The following is a 23,663-nucleotide window of genomic DNA, read 5'->3' as shown; positions in this document are numbered from 1 at the left end:
ACCAATCATGAAACATGAAACCTATTGGTATAGGTAGCTAACATGACCTACAATAACTTTTTTGCTCTTGAAAATGAAATAGAATGTTCTATTTGTAACAGCTTTGGTCATGAAGATTCTGAATGCAGGAGTAGGTTTCGGCAAACAACTCAGAAGGAGCAAGCTTCATTGAGTCCCAGATTATGGATAAAGAAAGAACCACAACCAGAAAGATGTGGTATAGCCTTATATGTGGAAGGACAAGAGAATCAGTGGTACATCAACAGTGGATGCTCGAAACATATGACAGGTGATAAAGAAAAAATTCAGTCATATAGTGCCTTAGAAAAGGAACAGAAGGTCTCATTTGGAAATGACACCCCTGCATTCATAAAAGGTAAAGGTCCTGTTCTTTTAAAAGAAAAGGTCAAAGCTGGAAATGTTATGTATGTTGATGGCTTAAAGCATAATCTATTGAGTGTCAGTCGAATGTGTGATCAAGGAAATGAGGTAATATTTCGATCAAATGGATGTATTGTTCGTGAGCTTGATATAGGAGAAATAGTGATCAAAGGCATAAGAACTCCAAATATTCTATACATACTCAAGGGAGGACAACAACAATGCTATCTAAGCAAGAATGATGAACACTAGCTATGGCACAGAAGATTGGGGAATCTAAGCTTCTCTCAGATAAGGAAAGCATGCAAATATCAGGAGGTTCGTGATCTCCCTGACATCAGAATTCCAGAAAATACAATATGCAAATCATGTCAGTTTGGTAAGAAAACCAGAACTAATTTCCCTAAGAAGGAAGGATCAGCTAGTAGGCCACTTGAACTTGTCCATACTGTTGTATGTGGTCCAACTAGGAAAAGGTCACCTCGAGGAGAAGAATACTTCATATTGTTCATTGCCAACTTTTCCAGGATTTGTTGGATAGGACTTCTGAAGCATAAAGATGAAGCTTTTGAAAAGTTCAAAGCATTCAAAGCCTTGGTGGAAAAAAAATCAGATCCCAGAATCAAATGCCTCAGGTCTGATTCAGGAGGGGAATTTACCTCAGATGAATCTTTCGATTTTTGTGAAGAACATGGAATAAGAAGGGAATTCTCTACTGCAAGGACTCCTCAGCAAAATGGAGTAGTAGAAAGGATGAACATAATGGTTCAACAAATGGCTCGTGCTATGCTTGATGAGTCTGGAACTCTCGCAACCTTCTGGGATGAAGCTGCATTTGCTGCTGTTACTATTCTCAATAAGAAAAATGTCTGGGTAAACAACACTCAGAATCCTCATGAACTTTGGTATGGTAAGACTCCTATGGTAAAATACTTCAAAATTTTTGGAAGAAAATGTTATATCAAAAGGACTGATGAAAACCTTGGCAAGTTTGAACCTAGAGCAAATGAAGGCATCCTCCTTGGTTACTCTCCCCACGGCAAAGGATATAAGTGTTATAATAAAAGACTTGGGAAAATTGTTGAAAGTATTGATGTAGTGATTGATGAAGAAGGAAATATTCCTAGGCAGGTAAAATCTGAAGATTTCGAAGATGATGAATACTATCCTTCAACATCAAATCAGACTTATGATGAAGAAGAAACCTCTGAGGCACCAGAAGAATAGATAAGGGTAGAAGAAAAGACTCCATCCAGGTACGTTCAGAAGAATCATCCAGAAACTCAAATTTTGGGATAGAAAGAGGCAGGTGTACAAACAAGAAGAACTATTTTAGAAGCTTCAAGCTATCTAGCATTGCTTTCCTCCACTGAACCACAAAATGTAAGTGAAGCATGTAAAGATGAATGTTGGGTCAAGGCCATGAATGAAGAACTTGAGCGGATTGAAAAGAATAATACTTGGGAGTTGGTTCCTAGACCAAATGATAAGAATGTCATAGGGACAAAATGGATATTCAAAAACAAGCTGAATGAAAATGGAGATGTTATTAGAAATAAGGCCAGACTTGTTTGTAAAGGGTATGCTCAACAAGAAGGCATAGACTTTGAAGAAACTTTTGCACCGGTTGCTAGACTTGAGGCCATAAGAATGTTCCTTGCTCTTTCTAGCTCTCAGAAGTTCAAAGTATTTCAAATGGATGTGAAATTTGCCTTTTTAAATGGAGACTTAGAAGAAGAAATGTATATTGAGCAACCCGATGGATTCATCCTTGGAAATGATCCAAAACTTGTATGAAAACTTAAGAAGGCACTCTATGGTCTTAAACAGGCTCCAAGGGCTTGGTATTATCGTTTGGACAAATACCTCCATCAACAAGGTTTTTCAAAAGGATCAGCCGATAGCAATCTATATGTAAAAATTGATAATGATAAATTGCTAATACTTGTCGCATACGTTGATGATATCATCTTTGGTAGCAATGAAGAAGCCATGAGTCAAAATTTTGCTTTGATGATGCAGAAAGAATTTAAAATGTCTTTGCTTGGTGAGCTAACATATTTTCTTGGTTTACAAGTCCAACAAAATAAAGGCGGTATCTTTTTGTCAGAAACCAAGTACCTCAAGGAGATCTTGAAGAAATATGGCATGGAAGATTCGAAACCAGTATGTACCCCTATGGTAACAGGATGCATCCTCAATGCCAATGATGATTTAGTAGCAGTACATCAACCAACCTATAGATACATCATTGGTAGTTTGCTCTATCTGACAGGTACCCGACCAGACATCATGCATGCAGCGGGAATAGTTGGAAGATTCCAAGAAAATTTGAAAGAAGCACACCTTCAGGCAGTTTAAAGAATTTTCAAATATCTTCAAGGGACACAAAACTATGGCTTATGGTATCCTAGAGATACAAATCTCACACTTCATGCATATACAGATGTAGATTGGGAAGGAAGCGTGGATGACAGAAAAAGCACTAGTGGTGGTGCATTCTTTATGGGTTCCAGATTAGTATCTTGGTTCAACAAGAAACAAAGTTCAATTGCTTTATCTATAGCTGAAGCGGAATATGTGGCTGTTGCATCTTGCTACACACAAATCCTTTGGATGATGCAAATTTTGCAAGATTTTCAAATCACTTGTACTCCACCTATCTCCATTTTATGTGATAATACAAGTGCAATCAATATTTCAAAAAATCCAATCATGAATTCAATGACCAAGCACATACCTATCAAATATCATTTTCTCCAAGAACAAGTGCTTGAACAAAAGGTCAAATTGGAGTATGTTCCCTCCAAGGAACAGGTTGCTGATATACTCACCAAACCACTGCCCAGGGAGATATTTGAATACCTCAGACAGAAGCTGGGAGTAGTTGATGCATCATCTTACTATTGAAACTTGTCTGTTTCAGAGAAAAGTGGTTGTACGCGAGATTAATGAGGAGAATCTGCGTACATACGCCGGTTTATGTGGATACAATCGTGTATATGTTGGTTTGAAGACAAACAGTGGGCCAGGCTTAGGATGAAAGGAGTTTGATATGCGTCTGACAGAGACCTTTTGGCATAGGTTCAGGGGGAGCATACATATTCTTATAATAATGAATTGTTGGCATTATCCTAGAAGATCTTGGTTCAAGTTCACAGTGTTTTGGTTTCAGGGGGAACAGGTGTAGAAGGAGAACATGGTTGATGGTCTGAATGATGATTGACAGATGCTGCTGATGATAGTTGTTGATAACTATCATAGTCTGGTTGTAGATATTTCTTTTGTATGTCATGTATTTCTTTTCTTATCAAGGTCATGTAATGACCTACTTTGATTTCCCCACTATGCCTGGGATAGATAATGTAATGTTCTTGTTTTATCTTTTCAATCCCCACTTGGTTGGGAGATGGATGTATGTATGAGTCTTTGGTGGTAGGAAGGTCATTTATGATGTATAAAGTTATGTATCTTCTTGTAGAACATATTCTTGCAGATCTTGCCTACAGTCAAGGGGAGCATGGACAACACAACAGAGCAAAGATTTCAGCATGAACATAGGGGGAGCATAATCCTTTGCCCTTGATGTCAAAGAGGGAGAATGACTTTGAGTGACTTGGGGTTGCCATCAAGTCCAAAGGGGGAGATTGTTGGCATTATGACATAGGTTTGGTACTATGACACAGGTGTTGTCCTTGATGGCAACTCACTTAGATGGCAGATCACTGTTCAGGCTCTCAGAATGAAAGAAAAAGAGGTATACGTAGGTTCCCTTTGATGAAGTCACATATACACGCGAGATTGCCGACCAAAAGTCGCGTATGCGTATGCACACACTTTCATGGAAAAAAAAGAGCGTACGTGTGGGAAAAATTATTTTTGGTCCATGGTATTTACTCCTTGGGATTTAGACCTATGGTTTTGGACCATGGTATCTCGTCTGAAGTGTTGAACCTAGGTATTTGGTCCAAGGTATTGATTCTTTATGGTTTTGGACCATGGTATTGTGTAAGGCCTAAGACTATAAAAGGGGAAGGAGATCATTACGCAAAGGTATTGACTCAAGCATTGATTATCTTATGAAGAGCTATATTTGGAATACTGATCATTAGGTTATGGTGCATAGCTAGATTTGAATCAAGGAGGAACCTGAGCGCAAGAAGAAGGATAAGTACTTTTGATGGTTCAAGATCTTAAGGCCTGAATAGTAGTATCTTTGTGTGATTTTGATCTGTTATTTTTGGTGCATGACTTGATCTGTAAATTTGATAATCTGGGTATAAATGATGTCTGAATAAGTGAAAAGGATAAATTATCTTTTATAGATTTGTATGCAGGTTCAATGAAGCAAAGCCGCGTATACACGTTGTCTCTGTAATTCAAAATCGCGTACACGCATGTTGGCCTTAATTCATCATCGTATGCACGCAGATATACTTGATGTTTGATTGATGTTATTCATGGATTCAGTATGAAAATTTATGAAATGTGGTCCCTGAATGTAAAGAGAAGGTTGTAGCCTTCTGTAGGTCAGCACCTACGTACTAGTACCTCAGCTAGTACAAGAGCTAAGGGGGTTGTAGCTCCCTTCCAGGAGAAGCTGGAGAACAAGAGAAGGTTGTAGCCTTCTGCAGGTAGCAACCTGCATACTGGTATAAGACTGCACCAGTATAGAATCATTGTAAAAAGAATTTTCTAATTAAAAGAAGATAGAGACGAATTGCAGCAAGTGGTTTTCACCCACATTGGGTTTCCACCTTATATCTTGTGTTCTTATGTGTGACTGCCTGTTCTGTTTTACTGTTCCTAGTTACTGTTTATATGGTCTGATGCACAGATTAATGATAAACATCTAAAGAATAATTTAAATTACAAGTCTGTTGGTTATACATTGGTTTCCTTAACTGTAGTTGTGTACATACACGGTTTTCACTAACTGAAGTAGCGTATACAAATCTGATTGTGAAATGAAAAATAATTGACCTGATAATACTGATTCACTCCCCCTCTCAGTATTATTTCCAACAGAAGCAACTAACATGCCAGATGTGGGGGAAAGATGGAATAAGAGACAAAATATCAGCAAACAGAAATATGAACCCTACATTAAAGCTAGATATCATAGCCAATTAGGCTGGGTGTTTCCTTTCAAGTTTTTGGAGGACCGGTATGTGCCACTAATGAAACTCATCATTAAATACTTCACATGTGAGGGAAGGTTCTATCGACTCTATGCTTATCATATCAGGTTGCTTATGCATTTTACTAGGGTTAGAATGATGAGCATACCATACTTCATTTGCAAAAACATAGAGAGAATGACTGTAATTGCAAAGAGGAAACCCTACCCACAACAGCTCAATAGCATATATCACTTTTTTGTCATCAAAATTGTTGTTTTGCACCAGTTGACTCAGTTGGGAGTGCCATGGGAAACCTTCATTGCCCATGATATTTTCAAGGGTCCTCAAATATTTGCAGAACCTCAAGAGGAAGCTGGACCTTCTGGACAACAAAGAGAACACGAAAGCAAAACTGAAGAGGCTCACATTCTTGTTTTTATCACTTATGAAAAGGGGACAAGAAGACTTTTTGCAGTTGTGTTGTGGCCAGCAAAAACCCCCCTTCTTATTTTAGTTTTGACATCAATACTAAATAAGTGGGGACCCTTCATCTAGAAAATAACGATAAATTAGAACTTATATTTCCTTTTTGAATAAATATTACTATCACAAACTTAGGAGAATATATGTAAAAATCCAAAAAAACTTAATTTTATGATGATCTCGAATAAAATCTTTCTCTTAATAAAAAAGCATCGCATCGTAAAAATGGAAATAACAACATCATATAAGCAAACTCCTACAAATGACAAATCGCGATGCGAGATCGCACACCAAGGGAACTCATCGCATCATAATTTTCATATCCTTCAAACGTCACTTAAGGTGAAATGCTTCAAAGCTGGCAATATGCGATAACAAGTCTCGCAAATTGGATTTTGCAGAAACACATGGTAATGAATGAATGTTGAAACATAACATATTAGCGATATTGTGATCTGTGATATTGCGAATCAAATCGAAAAATCGCATTATCGTAGATTTGTAGGGCACGTCGTTCTAAAAAAGTTTTTCGTAATCCAATTTCAAGTTAGTTGATGATCATTAATGACATAAGGTTTCGATATGATCAAGAAGTCAGTTTATGTAGGGTGATATATTTTATTTGATTTCAAACATTTAAAGCTTTCTCGTCACCTTATTCATATCATTACTCTTTCCTAATTTCGTAAATTGCAGGAGCGGAAAACAGAAAGGTATATGTAGCAGTGTAATGGGAAAAGAAGGAGAAAATCCAAATTCCGAAGGCATCTAACAAAACGCGCAAGAGGCGAAAACTGGCACCAGGGAAGTCCAGATCAAGAAATGGAGGTAGTTTTTGATGCATGATTACGTGCATCGCCAGGCAAAACCCCTTGAGAAGGAAAGCCTCTGAATGCTCAATCTCCAGAAAGTCCGAAAATTTGCAAGAAAAAGTGCTAAAGGCTAAAAACAAAACCTGAAGTTCTAAAAACAGTGGTATTTATCAGGGATGTATTTAAATGGTATGAAAATTTCTCCCAAATGCACAACATTTATTGAACAACTGGAGGCAAAAGGCTGAAGAAAGAGAAAAATCCATCAATAGGTCAACCAAATTGAATTGGGATTCTTAATAGTAGTACTTGGTTAAACCACACAATCAATGCATGACTCTCAAATGCCTCACTAACTCTGCCGAGAAGATAGCGCCATCACTTGCCGATTCTGTTTTTGCAGGACAACTAAAGTCGAAGGTCATCCAACCAACTCTCCTCAAGACGATGTTGAATGCTTGCGACCACAGAGAACAGATACATAGATAGTAATTTTTAGATTCAATTTTAGTTTTAGTTTAAGTTTCATTTTTTCCTTAGATGAGGTCGGTCATTTAAACCGCCTCCTATATTTTTGTAATAGACTATTTTTAGGATTTAGCTAGTAGTATTTCAACCCTTCTCAAGCATTTATAGAGGGGTCTTGAAATTGGTCAAAAACGTTTCCTCAGAACATGCACTTCTGCACCCTCAGAGGAGGTTTTGGTGAATGAATAGAACAAGATTTATTGATATCTGTTTTTAATATCTGCTATTGAAATTTCACTTTTGTACTCTTAGTAGATGCTGAACTAAGAAGAGATAGATCATTATTGCTGAAGCTCATGAGTAGAACTTGTTATCAATGGTACTTTTATCTCTTAACGATTTCTGCTTATGTGTTTAAGTGATATTCATGTTTAGTTATTTATATGTGAAAGCCTGAATGCTTGAGTTATCATTTGGCACTTTTGTATGGTGATGGCTATTCTATTTGTGCTTAATTTATGAATGACTTATTATGCAATATGTTTTTCACAACTGTTCGGCTAGCTTTTTATACGAAACAGTTCATCTTTATTGAGTTCTTTTCTTATAGCAATTGAATAATCTTTATTACCAATTGCTATAGAAACTATTTTAGATTGCACAATTGAAAGATTAAATCCCGGGTTAGTTTAGAATTAGATATTTCGGTTCATTAGAATACAATTTGCATATTGTTAGATTAGATTTAAAATAAAAGCATTTTACTTAGAAATTATTAGGAAGGAAATATCAATTCTTAACACACACACACACATAAATTGGGAAAGTGGTCCCATATCCCCAATCGGACCCACCATCCCAAACGGAAAAGGAGCTGCTTACCAAGGTCCGGGCCGGGTGGTTATCCCCCTTGTTGTAGACCCGATTTTCAAGGCTTGAACATATTTGGCGCTAGAAGGAGGGCCCGAGCTATGAATGGCTAATAAATCTAAATCCAAATACCATTCTGAGAGTAAATTGCCCTCAACATCTCCCCCAACTTCTCTATCGCACTTAGAACCTTTAAATATTGAGTGAGAAGTCGATAAAAAAACAGCCACTACCACAAACCCAAACATTTCAGAGAATTCAACTATTAAACCTCCTGAAGTTGAATCTTTGATCCATAAACTTTAGTGATTTTCTATATCGCCCCAAAAATCTGAAATATCTCAAGGTAGTGTGACTTCCCATTGTAACCCTTCTCATCCTCTTACCCGACTACAGAATGAAAAGTTCGGTATCGAACCAACTGAATTACCTCTACCTAAAAGGAAGAGAGCAAGGAAATCACCTAAAGGGTCTGATAGTGAGACTCTTTCATCATCATCATCCATCTCAACCTCTCCACTGTGAAGTCAACCATCCACTCCTCCACTTCAAATTATTGTCCAACATACTACTGGAACTTCAACATCTCCTTCACAATCTCCTGGAACTATAATATCTTCATCTTCTCAATCGCAAGGAACATCTTCTGCGCTTTCTTCTATTAGTAGTTCAACGATGGCCCAAAATCCATGGAATAACCCAGGGGTAGTTTTAATGCCTGCACCCTTGAGTCAATTACTGGCCCATCCTGAAAAATGGCTACCTAAGTTTAATCCTAAAGCAGGCATGCTAGCAGAAGAACACATCAACAACTTCATGTTATCTATAAATCTCAATGGAGTCACTAATGAAGATGCTATTGTCTGACTCTTCCCTTATACTTTACAAGGAGCAGCCAGATCCTGGTATTTTTCATTACCATCTAGATCTATCACTAGTTGGGATATTTTCCAAGAACAATTCTTGACTAAGTTCGGTGATGATAGGTCTACTGCGACATTGATCAATGACTTGTCGAATCTTAAGACCGAAACAAGAGAACCCATCAAAGATTTTAACTCACGTTTCAACAAACTTTTGAATAAAATTCCTGCCACTTCCAAGCTTAGAGAAGAAGTTAGAAGTGAATGGTACATATCTACTTTACCATCAAACATAGTGATCTTTGTCGATAGGGCTACCAAAACAACTTTGACTGAGAATATGAAAGAAGCAATAGCAGTAGAAAAATTTATCATAGCTCTAGAAAAGAAAAACTTTGTTGATGAACGTAAGTCAAAGAAGGTCACATTCAAAGAAGATCCCAAGAAAAAACAACCAAAGGACCCATTCGATTTAGAAGGATTGCAGAAAGTTTTGAAAACCATGTCTAACGAGATGGTCGACATCAAGAAACAAGTAGCAGAAATGTCTTCTAAAAATCCTTACAGGCCTTATAGAAGAAATCCTTCAACTGATTCAAAACCTCCCAATGCTATTACAAATGCAGAATCAGAAGAAGAAGAAGAGGAAGTTTCCAATGAAGAGCCTACTGAAGAAGAAGTTGTAGAAGTGCAGGGAATGTGGGACTTCATTCTCCCTAATTAAGACGATCAAGAGGCATCACCTGTAAGTACCAGAAGCAGAAATCAACTAGATCCTCCACAACCAACTCCTAAACAGAAAAGCACAAGCTCAATATCTAAGGATAAAGTCACAGGTTAGAAAACGTCACCTAAAGTGACTCAAACAAGCCCAGTCCAATCTGATTCACCAACTCCATCCAAAACATCGATAGTTTCTGATGAAATGGAGTATAATATCGTAGAAGACATGAAGAAGACTAGGGCTAATATTACCTTTCATGAATTGAGCAAGTTGAAACATCAACAAAATCTCCTTTTGAAATAATTACACGAAATACCAGTTGTGCCTCTGCCCACAGCTATAATCTCACAACCTTCCCATGAAATGGGAAAACCTCCAACTAATGTGACTAATAAAGTTGATCCAAACGATATAGCTTTAATTGGAGGAAGGTCCAGATCTCATACTTCCCCATTTCTTCTTACTTATGAAGTTTTCAACAAAAACTTGCATAATTGTTTAGTAGATTCAGGAGCTTCATCTAATATCCTGCCTAAATCAATATCTGAAAAGTTGAACATTCAGCCGCAAAATTCTACAGTACATATAGTTCAGTTGGACCAGTCGCAGGTTGAAGTGATCGGTGAACTAAATCAAGTTACCATAAGGTTGTCATCGAATCCAAAGGTATGTCAAGTTATTGATATTCTAGTCACAGAGATTCCAGAATTTTATGGTTTAATTCTTAGTAGGTATTGTTCTAAAAAGCTTCATGGATACTTTGCTACCAATTGGTCACATATGTGGCTCCCTTATAATGGTAAACCAAATCAGATAAAGGTTGAGCGAGAAAGACATAAAAAATACATAGTAATAGAATTGGAAGGAGAGAATGGACCTGTAGCATACAACACTAATATATTTGGCAACTATTCTATAGATTCCTTCTTAGGAAACTTTAATGCTCATACTTCACCTTACTTAGAACATTCTGTTTTATCTCAAGTAGAAAACTTTTCCCAAATAGATAGTTCTAAATGTGTTAATTTTATAGAGAGTACTATAAGTAAATCTTTATTTTGGAAGTTATTTTTTGACGGTTCAAAGTCTAATGATGGAGCAGGAGAAGGATGTGTGTTAGTTAGTCTAGAGGGAAACAAAACTATGCTAACTTGTAGACTCGAATTCAATTGCACCAATAACACTGCAGAATACGAGGCCTTAGTCAAAGGATTATACAAGGCAATCGGATTAAACATCAAGTATCTACAAGTCTTCGGAGATTCTAAAATTTTTATTAGACAGGTACGAAATACTATACATTGCCTGTCAAGTCTTTTAAAGAATTACCAATCTTTAGTGCAAGATCTGACTGAACATTTTATAGCATTCAATATTTCATAAATTCCTAGAATCCAGAACGCTAGCGCTGACCTTTTGGCAAACATAGATTCCAAGCTCATTCCCTCAAAAGACTATAGCCCAGACAGATTTTCAATCAAATTAATCTTTAGGCCCTCAATTCCTGACAATGTTACAAACTGGAGAATTTTCAACGATGATCCTGATATTGTAATCTTCCTCACATCAAAAGGATCTCACACTAATAAGATAATTGATGAGGACCAACATGATGAACAGTTGCAACAAGAAAGCACTAATAATGTTATGCCAAAATCAATAGTCAAGTTGGAAGACCTATATGATTTAAAAGATCGATTCAAGAGATCTACCGACTCAAAACTTTAGAGTTCAACTCTGAACTATGAATTAGTAAATCTAGGAACTGATACCAAGCTGCAGAATATCAACTTAGGTCTTGGCCTAACCAAAGAAGAAAGATTAGCTTATATTTGTCTCTTGAAAAAATACAAAAGTGTCTTTGCCTCGAATTATGATGATTTAAAGACTTACGACACTTCTATCATCCAGCAAAAGCTGAGGAAGATCCATCCTAATCTGGAAAGATAGATTAAGTTTTAGCTCAACAAATTATTGAAAGCCAAAATTATTTTTCTTGTTCAACATTCTAGATGGGTTTATAATTTAGTTCCCATTAGAAAGAAAAACGGAGATATTAGAATTTGCATTGACTTTCGAAATCTGAACAAAGCCTGCCAAAAGGATAATTTTCCCCTGCCTCCCATGGACCAAATTGTGCAAGCAGTCACAGGATCAGAATTAATGTCCTTTTTGGATGGTTTCTCTGGATACAACTAGGTTTTAATCCATCCCGACGATCAATTAAAAACTACATTCAGAACCAAATGGGGCACTTACACATATCAAAAGATGCCTTTCGATCTGATCAAGGTTGGCACCACATTTCAAAGGGCCATGGACATCGCATTTAAGGGACTAGTAAATAAATCAGTAGTAATCTACTTGGATGATATAACTGTATACTCTAAGAAATGTGATAATCATCTCAAAGACTTAAAGAAAATATTCCAGCATTGCCAAAGCTATGGGATTTCACTTAATCCAAAAAATTCCTTTTTTTCATTAAGTGAAGGAAAAATTCTTGGATTTATAGTGTCAAAATCTGGAATCCATATTGATCCCAAGAGAATTAAGGAGATTTCCGAAATACCCTTGCCTCACAACATGAAAGCCATGCAATCCTTCATTAGCCAAATAAACTTTGTTAAGAGCTTTGTTCTCGAATTCTCAAGGATTGTATCTCCCTTACAAGCAATGATTAGAAATAATTCAATCTTCAAATGGGGCCAAGAGGAATATGAAGCATTCAATCTGATTAAACAAGCGATTGTAAACGCCCCATCTTTAGCAACCCCAAATTTCTCCGATCCTTTCATTTTGTATACATTTGTCTCTGATAGATCATATGCCACGATACTCACTCAAGCAAATCAAGATAAGGCAAAAGCCCCAATTTCCTTTTTCAGTTCAAATCTACAAGGGGCCGAATTAAATTATTCTGACGTAGAAAAACAAGTGTATGTTGTTTTCAAAGCGATCAAGCATTTTAGACCCTTTCTGCTTAAAACCCATACAAAGATCATAGTACTGTTTCCAGCGGTAAGAAATCTCTTAGTACAGAGAGATGTGGGTGAGAAAAGAGAAAATTGGGTTATCGCCTTACAAGAATACAACGCTGAAATTAAACCAGCAAATATTGTAAAAGGCCAAGGCTTTTGCAAAATGTTGGCCGGAGCATCGCTTATTTCCGAAATACCATCTTCAGAAGTACAAATGTATGAGGTAAGCCTAAACGATGTTGAGTCATTATACGTTGATATCATATTTTATCTTAAGAATGGATATGCTCCTTCAAACCTGGATTATACAAAGAAAAGAGCTCTAAGATTGAAGGCTAAGCAATATCAACTTGTAAATGATGTACTCTTTAGAATGAATTATGATTATGTTCTCCTTTGATGTCTTGAGAAATCTGAAGCTAAAAAAGTGTTGCAGGAACTCCATGATGGACCAGCAGGTGGACATTATGTTGGAGATGATACAGCACATAAGATCTTGCGTGCAGGGTACTATTGTCCTACACTATTTAAAGATGCGCATAGCTATGTAAGGAAATGTCGAGTGTGTCAAACTGCTGCCGGAAAACAAAAGAAACCGTCGTTGCCTTTACAACCAGTCAATATCAATCAACCCTTTGATCAATGGGGACTGGATATAATCGGTGAGATCGTTCCTCACTCTTCTAAACAACATAGGTATATCCTTACAGCTACAAATTATTTTACTAAATGGGTAGAAGCCATTCATTTTAAGACAACTTATGCCGAACAAATAATCGATTTCATAGATCATTTCATAATTACCAAGTTTGGTTTACCATCTGCTTTAATGTTTGACAATGTATCGTACTTTTCTGGCAATGCTATGACTGAATTTTCACTCAAAAGAGGTTTTAAACTCAAATAATCTACCAATTATTACCCACAGGGGAATGGATTAGCTGAATCAACAAATAAAAATTTAATCAGAATCATTAAGCGAACCATTGACCAAAATCATAAGAATTGGCACAAAGCTTTGACGTATGCTTTATGGGCAGATAGAATAACACAGAAAGCCTCCATTGGCACTTCTCCCTTTAATTTGGTTTATGGGAAAGAAGTGGTTCTCTCAACTCATCTAACAATTCCCTCTTTGGCCTGAGTTCAATTTATTGACAAAACACTAGCTTCATCCTTGCAACTAAGAAACTGTAAATTCTTAAGCTAGCAGAACAATGAGAAAAGGCTAAAATAACTCATGCTCATCATCAAGCATTAGTAAAAGCTTCTTTTGATTCAAACATGGTATCCAGAAAGGACTTTCAAATTGGAGATTTAGTTTTAAAATGGGATAAGGCTCATGAAGAAAAAGGCAAACATACGAAGTTCCAACGAATGTGGCTTGGCCCATTCCAAATTGTGGAAATCATAGGTCCATCCACTTTTATGTTGCAGGATTTAGCAGGGAAAAGAGAATCTTTACCTATTAATGGGCAAATCCTTAAAAAATATTTTCCATAGAAGATTATTTTCTTATTTTTGTAGATTAGTTTTTCCTTTGATTTAGATAATAAAACCAGTTGTAAATGGTTACGTTTGGAATTCATCAAAAGGACTAGCATTTCTTTTAGATTTTGTTTTTTCGCTTGTATAAATAGAATTGATTTGGAAAATTGGTCATTACTATTGAAAGCTATAGTCAAAGGTTATAAGCTTGGAAATGATACTAGTTTCAACTTTGGGAATTTTGATTAAAAAAACAACCTTTAGTGGGAATTTGTTTTATATCAGTCAATGAAAAGCATCAATAACAAAAAACAAGGATTCTTTGTAGAAAATCTCTTTCCAAAAACTCTATAATTGTCATCCAGAGCTATTCTTAAGGAACCAATGACTCCCTCCCTACCTAGAGAATTACGATCTTCAAGGAATAATCCAATGATACACTTTAAACTTAAAGAATAAGAGGTCTCATCACGAGCCGACTTATCATGATCATAGATATTATAGCTTGCTGACTTTGCCAAAACTGCATACCAAAATAGGGAAATGACTCAAGATTGTTGCAATCAAAAGACAAGGGGTCTCATCACGAGCCAGCTTGTTCAGAAAAGTTATAAATCAAGTGAGTGGCACTGTCATAATTTGGCTACCAAACCAGGGCATTGTTCTTTAAGAATTAAAAAAAAAAAAGTAAATAAAAGCAATAAGTGTGGATATGGATTTCTCTTTGAAAATTGTATATTTCTCCAAGTAGGATACAGGATCATTGCTGGGTAACAGGTAACCCTGTCGAGGCTATGAACGCCTACTGGCAGCAGAGGCTCTACCTATGACAAATGAGCATATTTAAAACTGATTTACAGAGGAGACTATGTTTTTATATTTAAAAACTAAGTAGTGGCTGATGTAAATACAATGACTAGCTTTAGGAAGTAAATAATCAAAGTTAACATAGAAGAAACAAACTAGCATTAATAGCTAAAAGCATGATATACTTTATCTTTCTATAATAAAGTTTGATTTTCCAAAAATCCCTTCTGTTTTGGAAGTTTAGAAAATTCAAAAGAAAATCAGAGATAACTGGTTCTTCAGTGTGAATCGCCCATTATTGTGGCCAGCAACAACCCCTCTTCTTATTTTAGTTTTGACATCAATACTAAATAAGTGGGGACCCTTCATCTAGAAAATAATGATAAATTAGAACTTATATTTCCTTTTTGAATAAATCTTACTATCATAAACTTAGGAGAATATACGTAAAAATCCAAAAAAACTTAAGTTTATGATGAGTTCGAATAAAATCCTTCTCTTAACAAAAAAGCATCGCATCGCAAAAAAGGAAATAACGACATCATATAAGAAAACTCCTACAAACGTGAAATCGTGATGCGAGATCGCACACCCAGGGAACTCATCTCATCGCAGTTTTCATATCCTTCAAACATCACTTAAGGTGAAATGCTTCAAAGCTAGTGAAATGCAATAACAAGTCTCACAAATCGCATTTAGAAGAAACGCATGGTAATGAATGAATGTCAAAACATAACGGATTAGTGATATTGCAATCTCTGATATTGCGAAGAAAATCACAAAATCGCATTATCGCAAATATGTAGGGCACGTCATTCTAAAAAAGGTTTTTCGTAATCCGATGTCAAGTCATGCGCATTAATGTTAATTTGATAAGTTAGTTGATGATCATTAATGACATAAGGTTTCGATCTGATCAAGAAGTCAGTTCACATAGGGTGATATATTTTATATGATTTCAAACATTTAAAGCTTTCCCATCACCTTATTCATATCATTACTCTTTCCTGATTTCGTAAATTGCAGGAGCAGAAAACAGAAAGGTATACGTAGCAGTGTAATGGGAAAAGAAGGAGAAAATCCAAATTCCAAAGGCATCTAACAAAATGCGCAAGAGGCGAAAACTGGCACCAAGGAAGTCTGGATCAAGAAATGGAGGTAGTTTTCGATGTGCGATTAGCACAAAACCCCTTGAGAAGGAAAGCCTCTGAATGCTCAATCACCAGAAAGTCCGAAAAATTGCAGGAAAAAGTGCTAAAGGCTAAAAACAAAACTCGAGTTCTAAAAACAGTGGTATTTATCAAGGATATATTTAAATGGTATGAAAATTTCTCCCAAATGCGCAGCATTTAGGGAACAGTTGGAGGCAAAAGGCTAAAGAAAGAGCAAAATCCATCAATAGGTCAACCAAGTTGAATTGGGATTCTTACTGGCAGTACTTGGTTAAACCACACAGTCAATGCATGACTCTCAAATGCCTCACTATATCTACCGAGAAGATAGTGCTAGCACTTGCCGATTCTGTTTTTGCAGGACAACTAAAGTCAGAGGTCGGCCAACCAACTCTCCTCAAGCCGATGCTGAATTCTTGCGACCACAGAGAACAGATACATAGATAGTAATTTTTAGATTCAGTTTTAGTTTTAGTTTAAGTTTCATTTTTTCCTTAGATGAGGTCGGTCATTTAAACCGCCTCCTATATTTTTGTAATAGACTATTTTTAGGATTTATCTAGTAGTATTTCAACCCTTCTCATGCATTTAGAGAGGGGTCCTGAAATTTGTCAAAAACGTTTCCTCAGAACATGCACTTCTGCACCCTCAGAGGAGGTTTTGATGAATGAATGGAACAAGGTTTATTGATATCTGTGTTTAATATCTACTACTGAAATTGCACTTTTGTACTCTTAGCAGATTTTGAACTAAGAAGAGATAGATCATTATTGCTGAAGTTCATGAGTAGAACTTGTTATCAATGGTACTTTTATCTCTTAACGATTTTTTCTTATGTGTTTAAGTGATATTCATGTTTAGTTATTTATTGTGAAAGCCTAAATGCTTGAGTTATCATTTGGCACTTTTGTATGGTGATCGCTATTCTATTTGTGCTTACTATATGAATGACTTATTATGTGATATGTTTTTCACAACTGTTCTGCTAACTTTTTATACGAAACAGTTCATCTTTATTGAGTTATTTTCTTATAGCAATTGAATAATCTTTATTACCAATTGCTGTAGAAACTATTTTAGATTGCATAATTGAAAGATTAAATCCCAGGTTAATTTAGAATTAGATATTTCAGTTCATTAGAATACAATTTGCATACTGTTAGATTAGATTTAGAATAAAAGCATTTTACTTAGAAATTATTAGGAATGAAATATCAATTCTCAACACACACACACACATAAATTGGGAAACTGGTCCCATATCCCCAATCGGACCCACCATCCCAAACGAAAAAGGAGTTGCTTACCAAGGTCCAGACCGGGTGGGTATCCCCCTTGTTGTAAACCTGATTTTAGGGGCTTCAACAAGCTGCAAAATGAGTATTATCTCCACCAAGGGTGGAAGGGGTCTCGTTCTCTTCACCAAACAACAGGCATATGTTATCTTCACCTGGGGTGAAAGGGGCTTTGCCTTCTTCTTCAACAGAGCAGGTGTAGGATAGAGGAAAGAAGCCATTGCACAATGAAGGGCCTTCTGAAGGTCAGGAGAGAGACTTGATTTTGATTCAGGAGGAGGATACTGATTTGATCTCCCAAAACTCAAGGCTCAAGGAGGTCATTAGAGAACAAGAAGCTGATATCAATGCATTATCCATCAACCTTGAAAGGGCTAAGTGGATTATTAAATACCTTGAGCAACAAAAAAAGAAATTGGAGGATAAACAGATGATCATGGAGCTGCAAACTATCAGAGAAAACTGACAGATGGCAAAAAAGAAGGAAGTCAAGCTGACTTCACTAGAGCAAGAAATAGAAGCTGACGGAGAATCATGGTTGGAAAGAGTGAATTTCCACCTTTAGAAGCTTTCTGACAAGGTTAATAAGGAGAAAAAATGTTGAGGCACATGGCCTATCACTATTTGGCCCGGAACAAAATTTGTAAGGCAAGAATAGGAAGACTAAAAGCTAAGCTGGGGAGAGCCTTTAAGGCCAAAAAGGAGCAAGACAAACTTAGAATCTTGGCTGAAGCTTCCTTGGCTAAGCAAAGTAGTTGATCAGCTTGCCTCATGCCAATTTTGAAGGAATATGGAAAACTTTTTGTCACTTTCAAATTTTTAATTGCAATACACAGGGACTTTCCTCTGAGGCGCTGCGCATTGAGGTGGTAAGGAATTTTGAAGAATGGCTTATATTTTTGAATTTTTGATGAAAAAGTTTGAAAACCCAGAAAATTTCATGAATTTTGGAGGAGTTTTGTGTCACAAAAAGGGCAAAAAACACCTAAAAATTGCCCTTTCTTCGACTTTTTGGACCCACAGGAAGAAGTGTTGGGAGAACTGATTTTTAAAGGGTAAAATGGACACGAAATTCAAAAATTCTACTTTTCTTATAAAGTAGACAAACAGAATTTTCCAACAAGCCAATTTGGGGAAAATTTGGAGAAGGGGAAGGTTTCCAAATTCAGCTAGGAAAAGGCGCTGCGCATCAGGCACAATTTTCTCAATTTTTCCCAAAACTCAAAATTTTCACCTAGTTTTTTCTCAGTTTGACTTTTTCTCTCTCATGGTCAAAATCATGATGTAAATTGATGTACTTTGATGTAAAAATGATGAAAATTGACTCTAGGAGGTAGATACATCATGTATAGGTGGTTTTGAACTGAATGAATCAGTTTCCATAGTTTTAGAGGCAAGTTGTTCCACTGCCTATTTTTCAGTTCTTAGTTTAGATCTTGTTGAAACAGCTCCTAAAATCATGAATTCGACCCCTAAAGGCTAGCATGGGTGGTTTTTTGCCTATATCTAGTACTTTCTTAGTCATTTGTAAATGTTTGACTCTTGTGAATGCTTTGAGCATTATTGTACATTCATCTTTGCAGTTTGGCAAGGAAATAGAATAGGGTTTGCAGCATTTTGTGGGATTCTTGTGGCAAGGTGATTTAGTGTTGTTTTTCCTTATTTGATTCAAGTTATCATGTGTTTATGTGTGCCATCATCTCTTTCTTTTCAGCTTAACTAAATGAATCAAGTATAAAGGTGGAATTCATTGATGTTGCAGTGCTCTACCTTAGGATTTATTTGGTTTTACATGTTTTCAATTGTTTGAAGAGAATTCCTGATACTTTCATGCCCTCTCCAATTCCTCACTAGTCTTAAGACTCTCCATTTCACTTATTTCAAAGTAGTAAATCATTTTCCTACCTCGCTCCACAGAAACCTTTGCAAGACTGAGTCCATTCCCTGGACCCAAAACTGCCTTTCACATTTGATCCAGCAAACCAACATAAAACTCAATCAAACTCCTCTGAACATATACCTAGCCTAAAATTAGTCTTTACATCAGTCATCTCAAGCCTCATTTGCTATATTTTCCTGAAATTGACAAGGAGTGTTGTGGAGGTAAATCCCCTCTGTGGATAGAGGCAATCATTGCTAGCCCAAATGGGTCTAGCAACAATCAAACAACGCTAACATGCAGGTTCCTAATTGAAAATCAAAGACCGATGATGAGGGCCTACCTGGATTCCAACGCTAATACTTGTAGAAGAGTCGTCGCTCCCGTTCCTTTGCTTTGGCTGGTCACAATCCCCACGATCCTCGTGAACGGACACCTGCACATGCAAAGAACGATACAAACACAAGCATAAAATCCAATAGATGCAACTATAGATCAGTCAGAAAGGATATAACTCAATCACCATTATAAAGACAATAAGAGTGGAACCATAATGATAGTCGTCTATTATTGATAAACAAAGAAGAATACAACCATAGTTCTGACGTCAAATCCTTCTCAAGAGGGTCCAACCAGCAAGTTCCTCAAGCATTCACCCTTGAAGATAGATCTCCCAAAACAAAGCTCTCTCACTCATAAGTTCACACAAGATCAAAACACTTCACAACCTTCCTCAAGCTCTCAAGCAATCCCACACTTGTCACACCAGCTACCTATCAAGCTCACAACACTATCAGCAACACTCCAAAGACTAAGAATTCCAAACTAGGAGCTCATAGCAATGGTGAAGGCTTAAATAGGAGAAGGAGTCTCCATGAATGGTGGGAAGATGAGCTTATCTCCAAGGAAGGTGGCTCAAATGATGAAACAGACATGCCAGAGAAGGGAGGGCGACATATACAAGGCCAACAACCAGGTTTGGAGTCATCTGGAAGGCTGGCTGTTAGAACAAACTTGCCCAGACTGGATCATTATGGGTACATAACTATACTGGAGTGCTGACATCGCTACTGCATAACAGAGAAGTTCATGCCATCACGATCAAATATAAGCAACAATCACGCTTTCTCATGAAATCTGACCATCGCGGGAATCACGTGTACTTCCGTGATGGCAGTGCATATGGTCTATTTTAGAGCGCTCATGAGTGCGTTTATTTTGACAACAGTCGCGATGATGCAGAAACTTTGGCAAAGTGGGTCATTTGGTAACATCAGAGAGCATGAGCATGAATGATTTGGTCTCATGACACAGTAGGAAGACTGGGATGAAGGCAGTGACAAATTACTGTGTAATAGATGCCCCCTAAAGTATGAAGCCCGAGAGAGTGGGAGGGGTGAAATGCTTTATGAAACGGACTGAACTAGAACACCACTGGGAAGAACCTACATGCAAGTACAACTGATATCTCTGATAATGAATTACATGTAGCCTAGGCATGGGCACAGCCATCCAAAAGACATAAGAAATAGGTCTGTGGTATGGACGCAGCCACCCAGCTAATGAGACCATGATGATAACAAAGGTATGGTCACAACCACCCATGAAGACTCAGGTATGGTTGCAGCCATCCATCAATGAGTCATGTAATGATCATAATAATCCACAAAATCGCAACCTGGATCTCAACAGACAAAATCCAGGGTCTTGCGCTCCATCTCGACCCAAACGAAGTACAAGTTCAAGCATGCGAATATGGGAGTTGAAGTCAAACATGCAAGAACATCGTCTGATTACCATTCAATGATGAAAACTGTTAACAGATGCGAGAGGTACCACCAATAATGACAATGGTCCTCAAGGTACTATAGGTACAATCTACGGTGTGTGAATTAGTGAGCCGGCATCGAACACCCGTAGAATCATTCTATCGGAGGCCAATGATGAAAACCTCGCGTCGAACATGAAGAACCTACCATTGAGGCATGCAAGCTACAAGGCACCTGAAGGGAGTCTCTAGGTCAACTTCCTGGATAATGCGCTGAAGTCGATAGGAAGTGACCTTGATCGAAGGTGGGCCATAATGTTTCCCACATCATCGACATGAGATAGAGAAGGATAAGATGTTTTGTGTGAGGTACCAGAGGGAGGTTGAGTATTCTGCAGAGGTCAACTTCTCTTGAACATATCGGCGGCACGGTAGTGGACTTGGCAGTATTTGACATTAAATGATCAGGGGTCATGGTGACAAGGCAATGAGCAGATGAGAGGTCAAACAGGATAACCCGAACCCACGGAGGCAAGTGTAAAAGCAAGATGAGGTGTTCCCACCAAGACACGAATGTAGACAAGTGCCATGTTCAAGAGCGACATATTGCCGACATGACAATGAATGTGGTTCCATTTTCCCCACCATTGCTAGCGAGTACCTCGGTTATTTTTTGATGACAAGCTTGACGGGGATAGCATATGCTTGAAAGGCGTCATTTCGACGAAATCCGATGTCATTAAGTTTTAGCGAGTCTAAAAAAGGAAGAACTTGACGTATTTTCCAGTTTAGAGAGTCTGAAAAGACAGCAGAAAAGTAAACTCTAGAAGGGTCCTTTTTCGTAGAGTTGTGTCTCTCGAGCCCGAAAAAGTATAAAACAATGCTCGAAAGAACCGCCCGACTAGTATGATCGAGGATTACTTTTTGTAAGTAGTAACTTTGACCTGAAAAAGTAAAATCGAAGTCAGAAGCACGTCGTTTCATAGCCAATAACGAGTCTGAAACGACAAAAACCCGGCGATCTTTTTATTTTAAACGGTCTAAAAAAGAGCTTAAAGACGACCGCCTCTCACTTCTTTTAACGAGTTGAGAGGGAAACTTGGCTATCTTTTCATGTTTCACGTCGGAAAAGAGCTTAAAGATGACTTCTCAGGACCAAGTGCATATAAAACTATCGTAATTCCACCATCTGAGATCCTGCACAAAGAACACTGCACACGTAAACCCATTCAAGATAATATAAACAATGCGCATAAAAAAATAGTGAAAAACCATATTTTGACCAAGCATATAATAAAAACCATGATAAAAACCAATATTTATGGAAAATAATATTTAATTTTACAAAATTACCATAAATAGGGGGGTTAAACCATATTTTTTACCATTGTTACCATTGATCCTTTGTGGAGCGACTTGGAGCATTGAGGTTGGCGAACGAAATTCTGTCCCATACGTGCATCATTCATCCCGAAACCAGTTCCAGGTAGACACACATTGCCCTACGCTCTGTTTTGATGTCTTTTTACCACATTTTGACGGTGGGATGTGGTTATTTGGGTGGTTTTTGAATTTGCATTCCGCTCTTGGTCATCGCGGATTTCGCTATCGGGTCCGCGATGACCGTTACAAATTTCCATAGACCGCGCCCGGATCAGCGCGGAAAAGTGATGTACTTCCATGGTGACCTGGGAAAAATAACAAAGGTGCCCATTATCAGTGTGATTGTTTTAAAAACAGTCGCGATGATGCCACGCGAAAAGTTTTTAATAAAATTTACGTTTGAAACTTTGCAAGCAGAGCGCTAATGATATTTTTGGTCATGCAGGGTTATAATGGCATTCGTCTGGCAAGAACGCGCTCATGATAATGATGATATAGCGGCTTTTGCTAATGCCAGGTGCCAGAACGCATTGCGGCGGTGCGGATTACTCAATTTTTTCTTAACTCCACGCTTATGGGCACAACCTAACCTTCTGGAGATACTAATCAGGGCCTGGAATATCACGGATGGGAAATTTGTTATCCGAGGCCGAGATATTGAGTTCGATTATACAAACATCTATTTTTTGACCGGGTTGTCTTATCGAGGTGAGATGCCTATTCTGGAGGGGCAGCGACCCGGGGGTGATACTTTAGATATGCTGATGGCTCAAGTGTGCCCACAGGCACGCAAGTCAAGGAGCAGAAAAGTGGCAATCCCTACGGTGGAGGATATAATCCTTCGTGCGATGCTCTTCATGGTGACATGGGTAGCGGGCTCCCAGGCACAACATGAGGCCTCGAAGACCCATCTCCGACTGGCCCTCAAATGCCTGAATCCCACCATGTTTAACTGGGCAGGGGCAGTAGCGACAAACATGAAGAGGCAACTGACCAATTGTCATCGCGGTGAGACGAAACAGTTTGGCTATGGATTGATCTTACTCCCGCTCATGCTGCAGTGGGTGCCGGCACTGCAGTTGTAGGATATGGTTTTGGACCCACTCAGGCCACGCGAGACGAGGGCCACACGATGGTCCCATGTCATGCCACGAGGAGGTGGCGGC

This window comes from Pinus tabuliformis, chromosome 5_2 (genome assembly GCF_031772625.1).
Source record: "Pinus tabuliformis cultivar Carrire ecotype Pingquan chromosome 5_2, CPIR1, whole genome shotgun sequence".
Taxonomy (NCBI): domain Eukaryota; kingdom Viridiplantae; phylum Streptophyta; class Pinopsida; order Pinales; family Pinaceae; genus Pinus; species Pinus tabuliformis.
The sequence above is the reverse complement of the archived record's forward strand: the minus strand, read 5'-3'. Positions refer to the sequence as shown.